General features: G+C 42.0%; 1 protein-coding gene across 7 annotated transcripts in view; it reads left to right on the top strand.

Moving 5' to 3' along the window:
• The window catches only part of DCUN1D3 (defective in cullin neddylation 1 domain containing 3), a 42,473-nt gene that overhangs the window by 21,424 nt on the left and 4,583 nt on the right, over positions 1-16,466 (top strand). The gene's annotated exons all lie outside the window — the stretch shown is intronic.

Here is a 16,466-nt window from a genome sequence, read left to right as displayed (position 1 = left end):
GGCTGAGAAGCTGTGTGTGTATCACAATATCTGAGAAACTCATAAGTTAAGGAATAATTGGAATAGTAAGACAATCCCCTCCTCTCTCTCCTTTCTGAAGGTAGTGAGTACTTCAAGTGGGGGAGTCCAGAAAAAATTAGACCTTAAGAATCAGGGATGGGCACAGTGCTCATACCTGTAATCCCAGCGCTTTGAGAGACTGAGGCAGAAAGATTGCTTGAGCCCAGGAGTTTGAGACCAGCCTGGGCAACATAGCAAGACCCTGTCTGTACTGAAATAAAAATAAAAATAATAGCTGGGTGTGGTGCCATGTGCCTGTAGTCCTAGCTGTCTGGGAGGCTGAAGTAGGAGGACCCTTTAAGCTCAGAAGTTTGAAGTTAACAGTGGGCTATGATTTTGGTACCATACTCTGGGCTGATCAACAGAGCCAGATCCTGTCTCTAAAAAAATAAAATAAAATAAAAAAATCAGCTCTTGAGAACTGAAATTGAGTTCTGCATTCCTGGGACTCAGCTCCCTTTACTCTTTCCTGTTGAGTGTTTGCTAACATCATCATATAATTTGAATTGGTATAAATAGCTACCATTTATTGAGTACTAATTGTGTGTGAGAAAGTGCTAAACATCAGGTTCATCATTTATTAAATCACGAGTTAATACATTTAAAGTGATAAATCCTTGTATAGAGCATGTGCTCAGTAAGTATCAGTGATTATTATTCCTTCTACAGATACTTATTAAGGTGCCATGTGCCACATAGCCTAGGTGCACAGGGTAAAGTGGTGAATAAGACAGATAAAATGCCTGCTGTTAGGAGGAGCAGGCCATAAATAAGTCAGCAAATTGGAATTTCAGAGAGTTAGTTGTGTGTCCCGTGAAGAAGTAAAACAGTGTTGTGCTGAATTAGAGGGGAGTGGCATTTGGATTGGTTGAACATGGAACACATATCAGCACATGAACTGAGATCCATCTGATATGAAGCAGCCATTTATTCTTCACAGTGACCTTTTTCCTTTTCTTTTTAATCGTAGAACTATCTGATTTTTTTTTTGTTAATTGATAAATAATGTATGTAGTTTTGGGACACATGATAATTTGATACATTTATGTTATGTGTAAAAATCAAATCAGGGTAATTGGGATATGTATCGCCTTAAATATTTCTCTTTTCTTTATGCCATTTAAATTATTCTCTTCTAGCTGTTTTGAAATGTGTAATAGAATATTGTTGACTGGAGTCACCCTTTGATTTTTCAAACACTAGGTCTTACTTCTGTTTGTACCCATTAACCAACTACTTCTCTTTCTTTTTTCTTCCCTCCCCTCCCCTCCCCTCCCTTTTCTTTTTTTCCAAAGCCTTGGCCTGTCGTCACCCAGGTTGGAATGCAGTGGCATGGTCTTGGCTCACTGCAACCTCTGCCTCCCAGGTTTAAGTGATTCTCCCGCCTCAGCCTCCCCAGTAGCTGGGATTACAGGCACCCACCACCATGCCCAGCTAATTTTTGTATTTTTAGTAGAAATGGAGTTTCAACATTTCACCACCATGTTGGCCAGGCTGGTCTTGAACTCCTGACATCATGATCCACCCACCTTGGCCTCCCAAAGTGCTGGTATTATAGGCGTGAACGACTGCACCTGGCCTAACCAACTTCTTTTCATCTCCCACTCCCCTCCCCTGCCTCTGGTAACCACCACCTAGAGAGTATAACTGTCTCTCTCTTCATGCAATCCACTTTTTTTAGCTCACATATGAGTTAGAACATGTACTCTTTGTCTTTCTGTGCTTGGCTTATTTCACTTAACATAACGACCTATGGTTCCATCCATTTTGTTGCATGTGACAGGGTTTCATTCTTTTTTATGGCTGAATGATATTCCATCGTGTATATGTACCATATTTTCTTCATTCATCCATTGATGAGCACTCAGGTGGATTCCATCTTTTGGCTATTGTGAATACTGCTGCAATAAACCTGGGAGTGCAGATATCTCCAGTATATTGATTCTCTTTCCTTTAGACATATATCTAGTAGTGCAGTTGCTGGATCATTTGGTGGTTCTATTTTCAGTTTTTTTGAGAGCCCTTTATACTGTTTTCTGTAGTGGTCATACTCATTAACATTTCCACCAACAGTATACGAGGGTTCCCATTTTTCCACATTCTTGCCAGCATTCATTATTCTGTTTTTTTGCTTTGTTTTGTTTTGTTTTGTTTTTTTAATAAAAGCCATTTTGACTTGGGTGAGATAGTATCTCATTGTAGTTTTGATTTACATTTCTCTGGTGATTAGTGATGTTGAGCATTTTTTCATATACTGGCTATTTTCATGTCTCCTTTTGAAAACATCTATTCAGATTTTTTGGCCATTTGAAAATCGGATTAGGTCCAGGCACAGTGGCTCACCCCTGTAATCCCAGCACTTTGGGAGGCTCAGGTGGGCAGATCACTTGAAGTCAGGAGCTCAAGACCAGCCTGGCCAACATGGTCAAACACCGTCTCTACTGAAAATACAAAAACGAGCTGGGCTTAGTTGCCTGTGCCTGTAATCCCAGTTAAGGCAAGAGAATTGCTTGAACCTGGGAGGTGGAGGTTGCAGCGAGCCAAGATCATGCCACTGCACTCCAGCCTGGGTGACAGAGTGAGGCTCTGTCTCAAAATAAATAAAACTCAGATTTTACTGTTCTTTTCTTTCATTCTTTTTTTTGCTATTAAGTTGTTTGAGCTTCTTATGTAGTCTGGCCAATAATCCCTTGTTAGATGGATAGTTTGTAGATTTTTTTTTTTCCCATTTTGTGGGTTGTTTCTTCACATTGTTGATTGTTTCCTTGGCTGTGTAGAAGCTTTTTAGCTTGATGTAACCCCATTTGTCTGTTTTTGCTTTGGTTGCCTGTGCTTTTAAGTTCTTAGACAAAAAGTCTTTGCCAAGACCAGTGTCTCAGATCATTTTCCCAGTGTTTTATTCTAGTAGTTTCATATCTTATATTTAAGTCTTCAATCCACTTTCATTTGATTTTTGTGTATAGTGAAAGAGAGGGGTCTAGTTTTATTCTTCTGCATACAGTGATTTAGTTCACGGTGATTTGTTTTATTTCCCTAGTTTTCAAGTGAGAAAACTGAGATCGAAGATGGTTAAGTGTGTGCTTAGAGAGCTGGTAGAGCTGGGCTGTACAAATGCAGTCATTTTGCATCCAATGCATGTCCTGTCCTTTTTGGAAGACATGTGACTATACTGGAGCACCTGAAGGAGCTGCAATATCTGTGCAACTGGTGGTTGAGTGAGAGAATGAGAATCGAATGTTGGTTGCAGAACAGTCAAGACACTGAAGGTGATTCAGAAAAGTTGTGTGTAATTCATGGACCCTCTATTGTTGGATGCATTTGTCTGTGCGCGAGCACAGTTTATTCTGGGGCCCATAGTTGTCTTTGGATTTTCAAACTTATTGATAACGGAAAGAGCTTATGATGCTGCTGCTTTATTTTAGAATATTTTCTTATAAACAAACATGTTGTTTCTTAAAATAGGGCATAGCTGCTAGGGCAGGGTTTTAATAGACAGCATTGTGATGGCCATTAGGTGGCAGCAATTTTGGCAGGTCATGTGAGTGGGAAGTGGGCAGGAACTGAGCAGTAACCATCAGCTGTCTTACTTTGCAAACCTTGCAGTACCACAGTGCCTTCCAGCAGGTATAGAGCTCTATTTTTTAATTATCTGGTTATCTTCACACATGTTAATGTACCCTGGGGCCTCAAGCCACATGAGCATTTGTGAAAATAAGTAACTGTTTAAAAAAAAAAAATCAAAGCCTAAACCTTGGGGCCTCAAGTTTTACGCTGCAGGGAATGTATTTCAATAATGATGTGCTAACATGAGCATTTCCTGTGAGTCTTCGAAACCTGAACACTTTCTAAATAGGCTCTTCGGCACATAAAATCAAAGAGAAATTGTTTCAATGACAGTAATTGAAACCAAGAGGGTAGCCAAGTTCAGGTCAGATACGGTCTTTCAGTTTCATGGGATACGGTTTAGATCAAATACCTGTTTCAGCTGGAAGCTTGATCATGTTATCATACAGAAAAAGACTTCTGAGGGTTTTTGCTTTACAGCCTTTCACATGGAGTCTGAATGCTGGGACAGGGTTCCTCCTTGGGAACAAGATGACGACAGCAATTATGTACACAATAGAATAAAGCAGCCAAAGTACTCTGTGGCATATCTACTTGAAGGGCCTAACGGTGTAAACATTGCAGTTGGAAAGGCTCTTTTAGCCAGTTAGCCATACCATCTTTTATTTGACAGCTTTCATGAACTTGGGATCATGGGTCCTGTTGTTCAGCCAAGGGTCCTATGATGTATTGACTAGAAATTGTGGCCTAGTCAGTTGGTTCTGAACCGTGAATCAGAACATCTAGGTATTAGGTCTTTTCTCTCTTTGCTCTCTGAATGGAAGAGATCTGACTGACAGAGCTGTGTGTTGGTAGGGACTCTTTCAGTTGTGATAGAAAACCTCACATCTGACTTATGCAAAGGGGAGTTTGTTGGCTCACACCTATGAAGTTCAGGCTTTGATCTTGACTCTAGGAAGAGTTGGATTCAGGGTGTAAATAATGCCTTCAAAACTCAGTTTCTCTTTGTCTCTTGGTGGTGCTTTCCATGTGGTGATTTCATTTTTGGGTTCTACATGCATTTGAGCTGAGCCCCATATATAAGCAGGGACCATTTAATTCTCACAGTGACCCTTGAATAGGCATTTTTATTTTCTCTGGTGGCTCTTTCTGGTAGCATATCCAACCTCCTGTATTTTCTTTTTCTTTTTCTCTTTCTTTCTTTTTTTGTTTTAAGATGGAGTCTCACTCTGTCACCAGGCTGGAGTGCAGTGGCGCAATCTCGGCTCACTGCATGCAACCTTTGCCTCCTGGGTTCAGGTGATTCTCCTGCCTCAGCCTCCCAAGTAACTGGGACTACAGGCGTGTGCCACCATGCCCAGTTAATTTTTGTATTTTTAGTAGGGACAGGGTTTCACCATGTTGGCCAGGATGGTCCTGTATTTTCAGATGTATGTGAGGCCTTGGTGGGCATGAGTCCCATAATTTTTTATGAACCCCACCCAGCCATATGGTGGCTGAGAGCGAGGGAGAAGGATCTGCTGGTGAAAATTGGATAATCACCCGATGAAGAGCCTGGATGCTGGAAAGGCAGACACGTTTGTTACAAGTTCGTCCTGTGACCCAGTCTGCGGCTTGAAAGCCCATGTTAGTCTCCACACTAAATCAAACCGTTTCCAAGCATTGTCTCTCCACATTTCTCTTTTGAATGAGCCTCTTGCTCCCTGGGAATGTGAATCACTCAATCCATGTGCCAGACCCTTCTACCCCTGATGTTAAACCTTTGATAAGGGGACTGTTACTCATTAGACTTAAGATGGTCATCATCTTTGTCCTTTTCTTTTTCTTGGTGGGAGTGTGAGGGAGAAGTTGATCTTCTTTTGAAAGAATAAATTGAGGAAATTTAGATATAAGTGAAAGATGTCCTTAGGATTACATTCTTTTTCTCCCCATTCCCCCATCGTTTAACAACACTTTCCTAAAATCCTTGGAGCCAGACTCATTGGATTGGTTAGCCTTCTTGATGTGATTCTCAGCTAAGTAAGTGATCTCTTTCTTTACCTGTCTTCTGTCCTGCTTTGACAGTTTGTTTTTCTTAAATATAAAGTCTTCTGTCCTTTTACCAAGGATTTTTTTCTTTAAATAAATTGAATTAGTTGGTAAATATTACAAGTAGATTTTGAGAGAAAGATGCACTCCCGATACCCTGCTAGAATAACTTGACACTACATTTTTGGAAGTCAGATTGACAATATATGTAATTTTCTTTCCATATCCTTTGATCCATCAGTTATCAGGAAATAATTATAGACATGCTGAGTTTTAGCTGCATATTATATTTATTATCCCAGTATTTTTTTTTTTCCCCGAGACGGGTCTTTCTGTGCCCCAGGCTGGAGTGCAGTGGCATGACCTTGGTTCACTGCATCCTCCACCTCCTAGGTTCTAGTGATTCTTGTGCCTCGGCCTCTTGAGTAGCTGGGATTAGAAGCTCGTACTGTCACTAATTACCACAAAAATTACCAGCTAATTTTTGTATTTTTAGCAGAGACACGGTTTTGTCATGTTGGCCAGGCTGGTGTTGAACTTCTGGCCTCAAGTGATCTGCCCTCTTTGGCCTCCCAAAGTGCAGGGATTACAGGTGTGAGCCACTGTGCCCAGTCTATCCCAGTATTGTTTATAATAGTGAACCATCGGAAACAGGCTAAATGTCCAACAGGAAGAGATTACACTGACAAATGGTACCCACATCAACAGAAGATGTCTGGCTATTACAAATGTTTCAACACAGAGAGTCTCAGCTTCTCTCTCCTGACCTCTGCAGTGTAGCACCCACATTTTTGACTGACTGACTAGTAGGGTATACAGTCTGTGGGTAAAGATTTTATGAGAGGGGAAGATTTTTGTGGAAAAGTGTTCAGTGGAAAAGTTGCAAAATAGGATGTATAATATAAACTCCATTGTTTTTCGAAGTTTTGTTTGTGTAATATGTGCCTGTATGTATATTAATTTATAGGTACCATCTGTATGTGCTTACATAAAAGAATGAAAGGATATACTACAAAACGTTAACTGTAGGTGGTGAAATTAGTGGTTGACTTTTCTTTTTCTTTATGTGTCTCTGTACTCTCTAAACTTCGCAAGATAATTATGTCATACTTTTGAATTTGCCAGCAGGAAAGAGCCTAGTGACCTCACTTTTCTGACCAGGTTACTGATGTGGTTGAAAGCAGGAATTCTTTTATTGTACGGGTCTTTTCTCTCCCTCTTCCTCTTCCTGTCTACTATTAGGCGTTAGCAGCCAGTCTCCATCACGGGGCCTCTAGGAAAAAGCTGATAAATGTGGTCTTAATGGATTTAGTTTTTTTTTAAGAATTAGCAAGCATTAAGAGCTTGCTTGGTTACCACACGGTGAATCTGAGGCCTACATTTGTGGTCATCCAGGTGCCCTTTAAGACATTTGGATGCAGTCATTTATCATCTGTATATTGTGTTCCTTCCTTGTCTTTGGACTCATTTACAATTTTCTTTCTTGCCTTTTACTTAGATGCCCAAATCTAACCTTATCTCCAGTTCACTAATTTTCAGTCAGTTGCTGACTCTCAAGTTCTCAGAAGGTGACTAAAAAATGAGCAGTTGATGTGGTAATTGGCTGTTTTGAGGACTAATCAGCTACAATCAGGTAAACCTCCAGGGTGGCTGATATCCATATGCTGACTGGAAGGAGGGAATTAGTGCTAATCAGTGGTTTACTTTCAGTGGGTCTAATGAGGCTCCATCCTAAGAAATAAAACAAGCTGCAAGCTTCTCACCAGAGATGGAGAGTGCAGCAGGCGTGCCGTCTTTATTAGAGTACCGTGCAGCACAAATCCAAGACAGCCTTCTGCTTTGAAACAGGGTGAGTCACTGGAAAAGCTGGTGTGAAAACAAAGAGTGACCAACCTAGAAATTTGGTGCCTCTTAATGATGCCCCTCTGCACATAAGTGGGTAGTTAGAAGTGCCCAGATCAATAGTGGCAGCAAAAAATATTTTAAGTGTGGGTCAGTGATATGATATGGCCCTTTTTTGGTTATTTTGAGTTATCTGGGGTTAAACATGTAGCTCAGTTCAGAAGCCCAGAGACCAAAAAAAAATGGTTCATTATTTGGTATTTGGAAACTTTATAGTATGTGTTGGCTTGCCTGTGTTTGGCAAGTAGGCATTTGTTCTAGCCAGCTCACACTGGCTTCAGTCAACTGGACATAGATTCTTAGTAGTGCATTCAAAGGGTACAACATAAGGAACGGTGAGAATACTTTCAAAGAGACGTTATGCTAAACTGGCTGGTCTTAGTCATGTGATCTAAGATGATTTTTATAGAAATATAGCCAGTTTTCAAAAGTTTTCTCTCTCCTCCCTACCCCCTTTCTCTCTTCCTTTCTCCCACTTTTCTTGTGCACTGTTGAGATTGGTTGATGTAAAAAGTCATGGATTCCTCCCCAGCCCTAACTGGAACTGCTGTCTTAGCTTATTGCTGCAGTACATTTTAGGACAAAAAGTCTTTTAAGAGTTGGAAAATAGAAGCAGACGGGTCTAGTTTGCTTTGGCAGAGGGAATGGCTTTCCCTCCCAAGTGGCTCTGGGTAAGACCTAATCTCCAAAGGTGATCTTTTAAGTCCTAAGTTGGAAGTGGCAGCAGCAACTCTGCATTTACACTGTTCCCTCAATCTTGCCTTGTTATTTTTGCACATTTACTTTCTAGGAAGTAGTTTACAAATGGACACCATCCATATTCCATCTTTTTTCTCAGGTCATTTACAGTCTGTGGCTGACAGGTGGGATCGAGGGGCTACTGTGGTCTTGCCTGGAGACTCTCTGGAGGATGGCTGTGCCAGAACAGCCCCTTCAGCCCCTGGCAGCTGTAGAAAAGCTGTCTGAGGAACTCATGTACTCATGTTCTCTGGCCTTCGGGTATCTGGCATATGTAGGAAGAAATAAAAACATGTACCCAGCTAGCTCTACAAACTATTTAGATAAAAGTTGAAAAGGTGGATTTTTTTATGTTGCTCATATGTAGGCACACCAGCATGGTTTCTTGCTGCTGAATAGACTCTAGATGGGAACAGAATGGAGGAGTGGAATGGTTTGGTCCCTTCTGTCAAGGAAGCTCAGAGCAGATCTCAAGTGCCTTGCTGACACTGACTTTTGGTGCCAGCATTTGCCTCCTGTTTTTTTAGCTCCTCATTTCACAAGTCTCTGTTCCTGGGCGACAGGCTGCCCATCAGTAGCCACCATGGTATTCCTCTGAATGGGCTTCCTGACCCAGCCAGCTCCAGTCAGTTTGCGTGACTCTGTTTTCCATGTCTGGCCTATTACTGACTCTGCAGAGATCAAACTAAGATGGTTAAGGAGAGGGAAGGCTGCAAAACCAGTGTTTCCTATCACCCCTTGTTCAGATTGGAGTAGCCCTGCTTTCCCTCTGCTTTTAGACTTCCGCTTTTTCTTTAGCTCTGATAGTCTTGGGCAAGGAGAAGTGTGAGATCAGTTTACCAAGGAGGCAAGGTGCTTGTCCTCAGGAGGGTTGCAAATGTAGAACTTTGGCCTAAATTTGAATGCCAAAAAAGATGATGGTAGTCTCAGAATATTAGACCTTGGAAAGACTAACTCAGACCCCTCACTTTAATGTTGGGTCACAGAAACTCAGAGAGGTTAAGTGACTTGCTAGAGAGCACATCTTGTTCAGGGGGATTCCAAACCAGAATCAAAGGCTTCCTGGGGGTGCACTCTGTTCCTATTGACTTGGTTCCTCAGGAACATACTTAGGTGCTGATAGAATGTTGGACAATTTCTTCTTGGGGCATTGGTACCTCCTCAAGGGTAGGGGTATATCCCGGCACACATCATAGCAGAGAACAGTAGTGAGACCAGTGACAGAAAGTGGCCAGTTTGGAGTCAGACTGCCTGGATTTGAACCCTTCTCCTCCGTAGATTGACTATGTGACCCCAGGCCACCTCCCTTAAGCTCTATTCACTTCTTCCCTCTGTAAAATGAAGATTATATTATTTTCCTTTTAGAGTCATGGATTAAACATGAAAATTCATGTCAGTAAATATATGTAATTATTTTATTTTGTAATTTCCCCATTTTGAAAACCTTAATAATATAATTATTTTTATACTATTGTTATTAATATACATTAATGACATGAACCAACCATATCAGCCCTCTTCCTCCTTCCTTTCATGTCATGCTTATAGACATTCAAGGACCAGAATAAGAGACCTGCCTTCTCTCTGAAACTTCCCGATGGAAAGTCTGCCAGACTTGTTTTATTTTTCAGTCTTACTGCTTGGTAGTTAAGAGACCTGTTTCCTAATCTATCAAAGCTGCAACAGCTCATTTCTTGAGGTTGTTGTGAGGCTTGAGGGTGATGATGAATGTGAAGCATGTAGCCCCAGGCTGCACAGATGCTGATTTCACTTCCTCAGTCCTTCTCTACCTTTCTTTCTGTTGGAGTAGTTCACACTTCTGTCTCCTTCTCCTGTCTGCATTTGCACAGTCTCAGTGTGGGTTTGCCCTCTGTGGTGGTTCTGTTCTATAAGACGCAGTTGAGGTTAAGCCCCTAGAAGACAGGGACTTGCCTGGTTGTCATTTCATGATCTGCCTAGGAGTTAGGAGCAATTTCTTGATCCCTCTTTGGAGCTAAAGCAACACAGGGACTATAGCCTCTGGGATTGCCCTGTGGGCCCTGCAGTGGCCGCTCCAGGCCTAGGGCCAGGCAGCCAGCCAAGCCCATCCCCAGGAACAGCGGCCAGTGCTGGCACAGGGGAGGAAAGAGTCTGGAGGCTGATGTGCAGAGGAGGGAGGGAGAGCCAGAGCAGCTGGACTGAGACTGAGGGAGAGAAGCTGGAGGTTGATTTTGGTCCAGCAGAAGCTAAGCAGAATTGCTGTCTTTGGTCTTTCAGGTAAACCCTCAAAGCTCTAAGTAGAAAAGAAAAAAAGCCTAGAAGTAGGTTTCCCCAGTTTGTGGGGGTTTTTTCCTTCTTTTCTCTGCCTTTTCTTTCTCCACATCCCTCCCTCTCTTTGGCTCCATTCAACCCATTTTTGCCCCTTGCTGAAGCAGGAGAATGGTCACTTACTGTGAGCAGACCTGAATCGCCACGGGAGATCTGGGCTGGCTCCTGCAAAGAGCACCATTCTAGGAGAAGGGAGACTTGCTTCTGTCACTGATGTTGTAACAATAATCATAACTATTATAGAGGCTAATACCAACTAAATGCTTTCTATGTGTCAGGTATTGAGCAGAGCATTTACATGCATTATTTCATTTATTTTACCCAATAGTGCTTTGAGGTACAGCTGCCCTGTTTTAAAGTTCCACGCGGACAGTTCCAGTTCTGTGGTGAGACTGCCATGGCAATGGCAATGCTTTGTCTTGGTTTGTCTGAGCTCATCCTTTTCATCACTGCGCTCCTGTTTCCTCCATTCCTAGATAGGCTCCTTGACCTTGGTGTGTCTCCATTTGTTTAGTTTCCTGTTTGTATATAGCTTTCATAATGTACTAACAAATACAAAATGGTATTCATGAATAATACTGCTCTGTTGCTGCTGAAAGTTTGGCGCCAGGTATCCAGATTGTGCTGAAGCAGTCCGCCTCAGAGGTGGCAGCGATAAGGGAAGAGGACCAACTGGGAAGGCAATTCCATTAAATTAGCAACTGCGTAGAAATCTAGATGTCCTTTCTTTTGTAGATCTACAGAGCTGGGACCAAGTGAAGAGGGGAAGGAGTTTGGAACTGGCTGAAAGCCTGCTCCAGGTTAGGGTCGGGGCATGACCAGCAATTCAGTGTCCATTGGGCACAGCAGATTCTCAGCTTGATTTTATTCAGGATCAATCACAAGGAAATCCTGTGTTGCAGAGAGTTTGATCCTACAAGCATTTCTGGGTAGTGGTGTATGTGAGTAGATCAGTACTGCGGTAAGAGAATTGGTTTTGGAATAAGCCGGGGCCAGTGACTCAGTGCAGGGGTAGGAAGTCCTGGTTGGGCCTGTGGAATCTGAGGCCTGGAGTCCATTTTTAAGATGGGATAAGTTGGGACTTCCAACAGGCTAACCAGATGCAACTGAGCTACTACTACTACTAATACAGTAACAGCTGTTATATCAAGTGTTTTCTCTGAAGCCTTGTACCTTTTATCTGCATGTCCTCGCTGAATTCTTTCAAGAGCTCCGTCAGGCAGAAACCATTTTGCAGATTGTGGAAATTCAGGCTTCCATTAGGATCAGACAATTAGCCAGTGGTGCAGTTGGCCTTCCTTTTCAGAGCTGGAGCTTTTAACCATGCTGGTGGACTAAAACGTCACAGGTTTAGGACATCTGGACTAATTCTAGTTTCCACATCTGGTAGGGTTGAGCCCAGGCACATGGTACCTGCCTGGATCATGGCAGGAGGGCCACGGAGAGGGCAGTGAGTAGGAGATCCTTTTTGAACACCAAGCACAGACATGTGTTCTTTCTCCAGTGGCTGACAGTGAGATTTGCTGCTCTGGGGTTGCTGTGGTGTCACTCCTGAACTTGGGGCCTGTCTGTCGTGTGTTCTCTCTAGGTGCTCTGCTGTGGGTGGGCTCAGGAATCTAGCCTAGGGGTAATGTCATGGTTTCTTGAGCCAGACATGTGATCTTGGGTAATTTATTTTCCTCAGCCTCAGTTTCCTTGGTTTTAAATGGGGTTATGATGAGTATATGTGAGTTCATGTCCCTAAAAGTGCTTAGCATAGTGCCTGGCACCATATCAAGTGCTCAATAATTGATGACTGCTATTATTAGCTAACAGCTAGTGAATCTAGGGGAGACCTTCAACTTTAAAACACTTGAAGTGCTGCCAGCCTGGGCCACGGGGTTGGGCACTGTGATTGAACCTGAGGAAAGCTCTGGGAGAGCAAAAGTATTTTCCCAGAGAAGGGAGTAGACACAGAAGAAGATAGATCATTGGGCAGTAATCAGAGTAATCAGGGGACCATACTCATCAGATCTAGAGATATTTTCTTCTGGCTTTAGACCACTACTCGCCTCAACACTCAGTGGAATGGGGGCATTTCAAAGAAAGGGACCAGAATGAAAGAAGGATCCAACCTTCTGGCATTTGCTGATTGATCATCTGTTGGAACTGATTTTCATCTCCTTTTTTTAATCTGCTGGGCATGTTAAAAGCTTTCAGGTTTCAGCTGGTTCTGCTGTGTCAGGTAATCAAAAGATGCTCTTACATGAAGGGGCAGTTGGCTAAATGGGATTAGGGCCTCTTTGAGAGCCCCATCTGTTCTGTCCCTACCTGAAGGCCTTGGCACCAGGATTTGGAGGAAGCTGCTATGATGAAGCATCTGCCCAGTGGGGGCAGGGTGAATGGCCTGGGGTAGGTGGGTCAGATGGAGGCCAGGAAATCCTCTTATCTCACTGGGTGCCCATTCCTCCCTCAGCAGCAGGAGCTGAGCAGCAAACCCTGGTGAGTCAGCGTGCCTGGGAATTAGAGTTGCCAGTCTGTGAGCATGTGGGGTTTGTGTAAGTTTGGGCCTTTTGTTTCTTTCAGCATTCTAGTCTTTAGAAACACAAATCTGGAAACCAGGCCCTCCACATGGTACAGTCCTTGTTTTGAGATAATTCAGCTTGCACAGTTGCTTCCCTTGTACCATGGTCTTCCAAGAATTAACCCCTTGCCATTTGAAATTGTAATGAGTTGTACTTATGGCTTACTAGCTGTAGTCTTAAAGCATAAAAAGTCTTCTAAAGAACTTCCTTAGGGTGGTTACTTTCCATCCCAAAAGCTCTTCTAAGAGCTTCAGTGTCTAAGATGCCTAAGTAAAACTGCTACAGGTCTTTGAGGACATGTTTGGAAAATGTCTTTCTGTCATTTTTCTCTCTGAGATTGGAGAATGGGACAGGCCTTGATATGATCATCTCTAATAACTACAGGAATGATTGTGCTCTTCATTTTAAACTTACTGTATAATCAGAGCTTATCCTCAGAGAGAATTCCTCTTGAAGACAACCCCCAATTTATCCAGGCACTATTTGGAGGAAGACAAGTATTTTAGGTAAAGTTTACAGCTGCAGCCATCATAAAAACCACCCTTTTGTCCCACTGCCTGTTCCCTAGGATCATTCAGATTGGATCATAGAGGTCCATGAAATCTCCCTAGAACCGGGGAGGCCTGGGTGACTGATGTCGACTTTTGTTTAATGTCTGTTTCCTATTGCACTTGTGGCTCCTGGTCCATGTTTCATTAACAACATAATATCAGTGGCTGCCATTATTATAGCAGTTGGCAAAGTTTTATAAATACTAAATTGTATATGGATTTTCCAACAAACCAGTTGAAGGTAGGAATATGAGTCCTGGGTAGACAGAGTCATCTTGGAGAAATCATCTTACCTCTGGCAAAATGTCCAGCAATTTGTTTAAAAAAACACTTTTAAATTATATAAATAATTAATAAGCCACCATGATGAATTTATTATGTATCAGTGCAAACTTTTCTTTTTCATCTAGCAATTATCCTACCATTTAGAGATTATAGTTGAGTAAATCAGTCCTTTTTTCTTTTCCCAATTTTTTTCAGTTTTTTTCTTTTTTTTTCCTGAATATTTTGAGCATTTATTTATTTATGGTGAACTTTTTTAAATTCTCATTTTAGGTTTGGGGGTATATTTTAAGGTTTGTTACACAGGTAAACGTGTCATGGGGGTGTGTTGTACTTACTATTTCATCATCCAGGTATTAAGCCCAGAACTCAGTACTTGTCTTTTCTGCTCCTCTCCCTCCTTCCACCCTTACCCCATCAGGTAGAACCCAGTGTCTGTCATTTCCTTCGTTGTGTTCATGAGTTCTCATCATTTAGCTTCCACTTTATAAGTGAGAACATGTGCTATTTGGTTTTCTGTCCCTGTGTTAGTTTGCTGAGGATCATAGCCTCCAGCTACATCCATGTTCCCACAAAAGACATGACCTGGTTCTTTTTTATGACTGCATAACATTCCATGGTGTATATATACTGCGTTTTCTTTATCTAACCTGTCATTGATGGGCATTTAGGTTGATTCTACATCTTTGCTATTGTGAATAGTGCTACAGTGAATGTTCACATGTGTGTGTCTTTATGTTAGAATGGCTTTGATTTGTCTGAGTATATACCCAATAATGAGATTGCTACGTTGAATGATAATTCTGTTTTTAGCTCTTTGAGGAATCATCATACTCCTTTCCACAGTGGTTGAAGTAATTTACACTCCAACCAGCATCGTATAAGTGTTCCCTTTTCTCTACAACCTTACCAGCACCTGTTACTTTTTTTTTTACTTTTAATAATAGCCATTCTGACTGGTGTGAGATTGTATTTCATTGTGGTTTTGATTTGCATTTCTCTAATGATCAGTGATATTGAGCTTCTTTTGCTATGCTTCTTGGTCACATGTATGTCTTTTTTTGAGAAGTGTCTATTCATGTATATTGCCCACTTTTTAATGGAGTTGTTTTTCTCTTGTAAACTTAAGTTCCTTATAGATAATGGATATTAGACATTTGTCAGACGCATAGTTTGCAAATTTCTTCTCCCAATCTGTAGGATGTCTATTTATTCTCTTGACAGTTTATTTTGCTATACAGAAGCTCTTAAGTTTAATTGTTATAGATCTCACTTTTCAATTTTTGCTTTTGTTGCCATTGCTTTTGGTATCTTTGTTATGAAATCTTTGCCTGGTTCTGTGTCAAGGATGGTATTGCCTAGGTTATCTTCTAAGATCTTTATAGTTTGGGGTTTTATATGTAAGTCTTCAATCCATCTTGAGTTGATTTTTGTATATGGTGTGAGGAAGGGGTCCAGCCTTGGTCTTCTGCATATGGCTAGCTGGTTATCCCAGCACCAATTATTGAATAGGGAGTCTTTTTCCCCATTGCTTGTTTTTGTCAGCTTTGTTGAAGATCAAATGGTTGTAGATGTGCGGCCTTATTTTTGGGCTCTCCATTCTGCTCTATTGGTCTGTGTGCCTGTTTTTGTACCAGTAATTTTTTCAATTTTTTAACACGGGGTCTTACTCTGTCACCCAGGCTGCAGTGGAGTGGCATTATCCCAGCTCACTGCAGCTGTGACCTGGGCTCAGTTGATCTTCCCACCTCAGCCTCCCTTGTAGCTGGGACTACAGGCGTGCATCACCACACCTGGCTAATTTTTTTCTATTTTTCGTAGAGACGGGCTCTTGCTATGTCTCTCAGACTGGTCATGAACTCGTGAACTCAAGCTATCTGCCCACCTACCTTGGCCTCCCAAAATGTTGGGATTATAGTCATGAGCCACTGCACCCAGCCCCAGTCCTTCTTTTAAAGTGGAGAAATGCTTCTTTGGACAACTCAGCCCATAGGCCCTACAGGACAATCACATTTATTGTAACTTGGCTTCCATTCTAAGTACAGCCTTGCTGAGGATGTGGGGGAGAAAAAGAAGCTCCTTGGTTGAAAAACTTGGTTTGGAGTACAGGCTTGGTGGATGGTTTCTATAGGTGGATGGAGTAGGGCAGAGAAAGGGCATTTCACCTTGGTGCCAGATAGGCCCAGAAAGGAATCTGGACAGATCAGAGGCAAATTTCACTTTGCTACTTGGCTTAGGCCCCTGCTTGTAGTCTTGACAACCTCGTCGTTAGGCCATTATGAGACTGTTGTTCTGAATATGGCCACCTCTCCTCCTTACTCATCCTACTTAAAAAGAAAATCTGAGAATGTTGGCATTAGGAACTAGAAGATGAACCCTTTCTTTGTGCCTTCTGGCTTAATCCAAGTCCACATAACTTTTCTTACATGATGGCAAGTTGGCAAGACAGATTTCCTCTGGAATATTCCTG

This window comes from Callithrix jacchus, chromosome 12 (assembly GCF_049354715.1).
Source record: "Callithrix jacchus isolate 240 chromosome 12, calJac240_pri, whole genome shotgun sequence".
In the NCBI taxonomy this organism is placed as follows: domain Eukaryota; kingdom Metazoa; phylum Chordata; class Mammalia; order Primates; family Cebidae; genus Callithrix; species Callithrix jacchus.
This window is presented reverse-complemented; position numbering and strand designations above follow the sequence as displayed.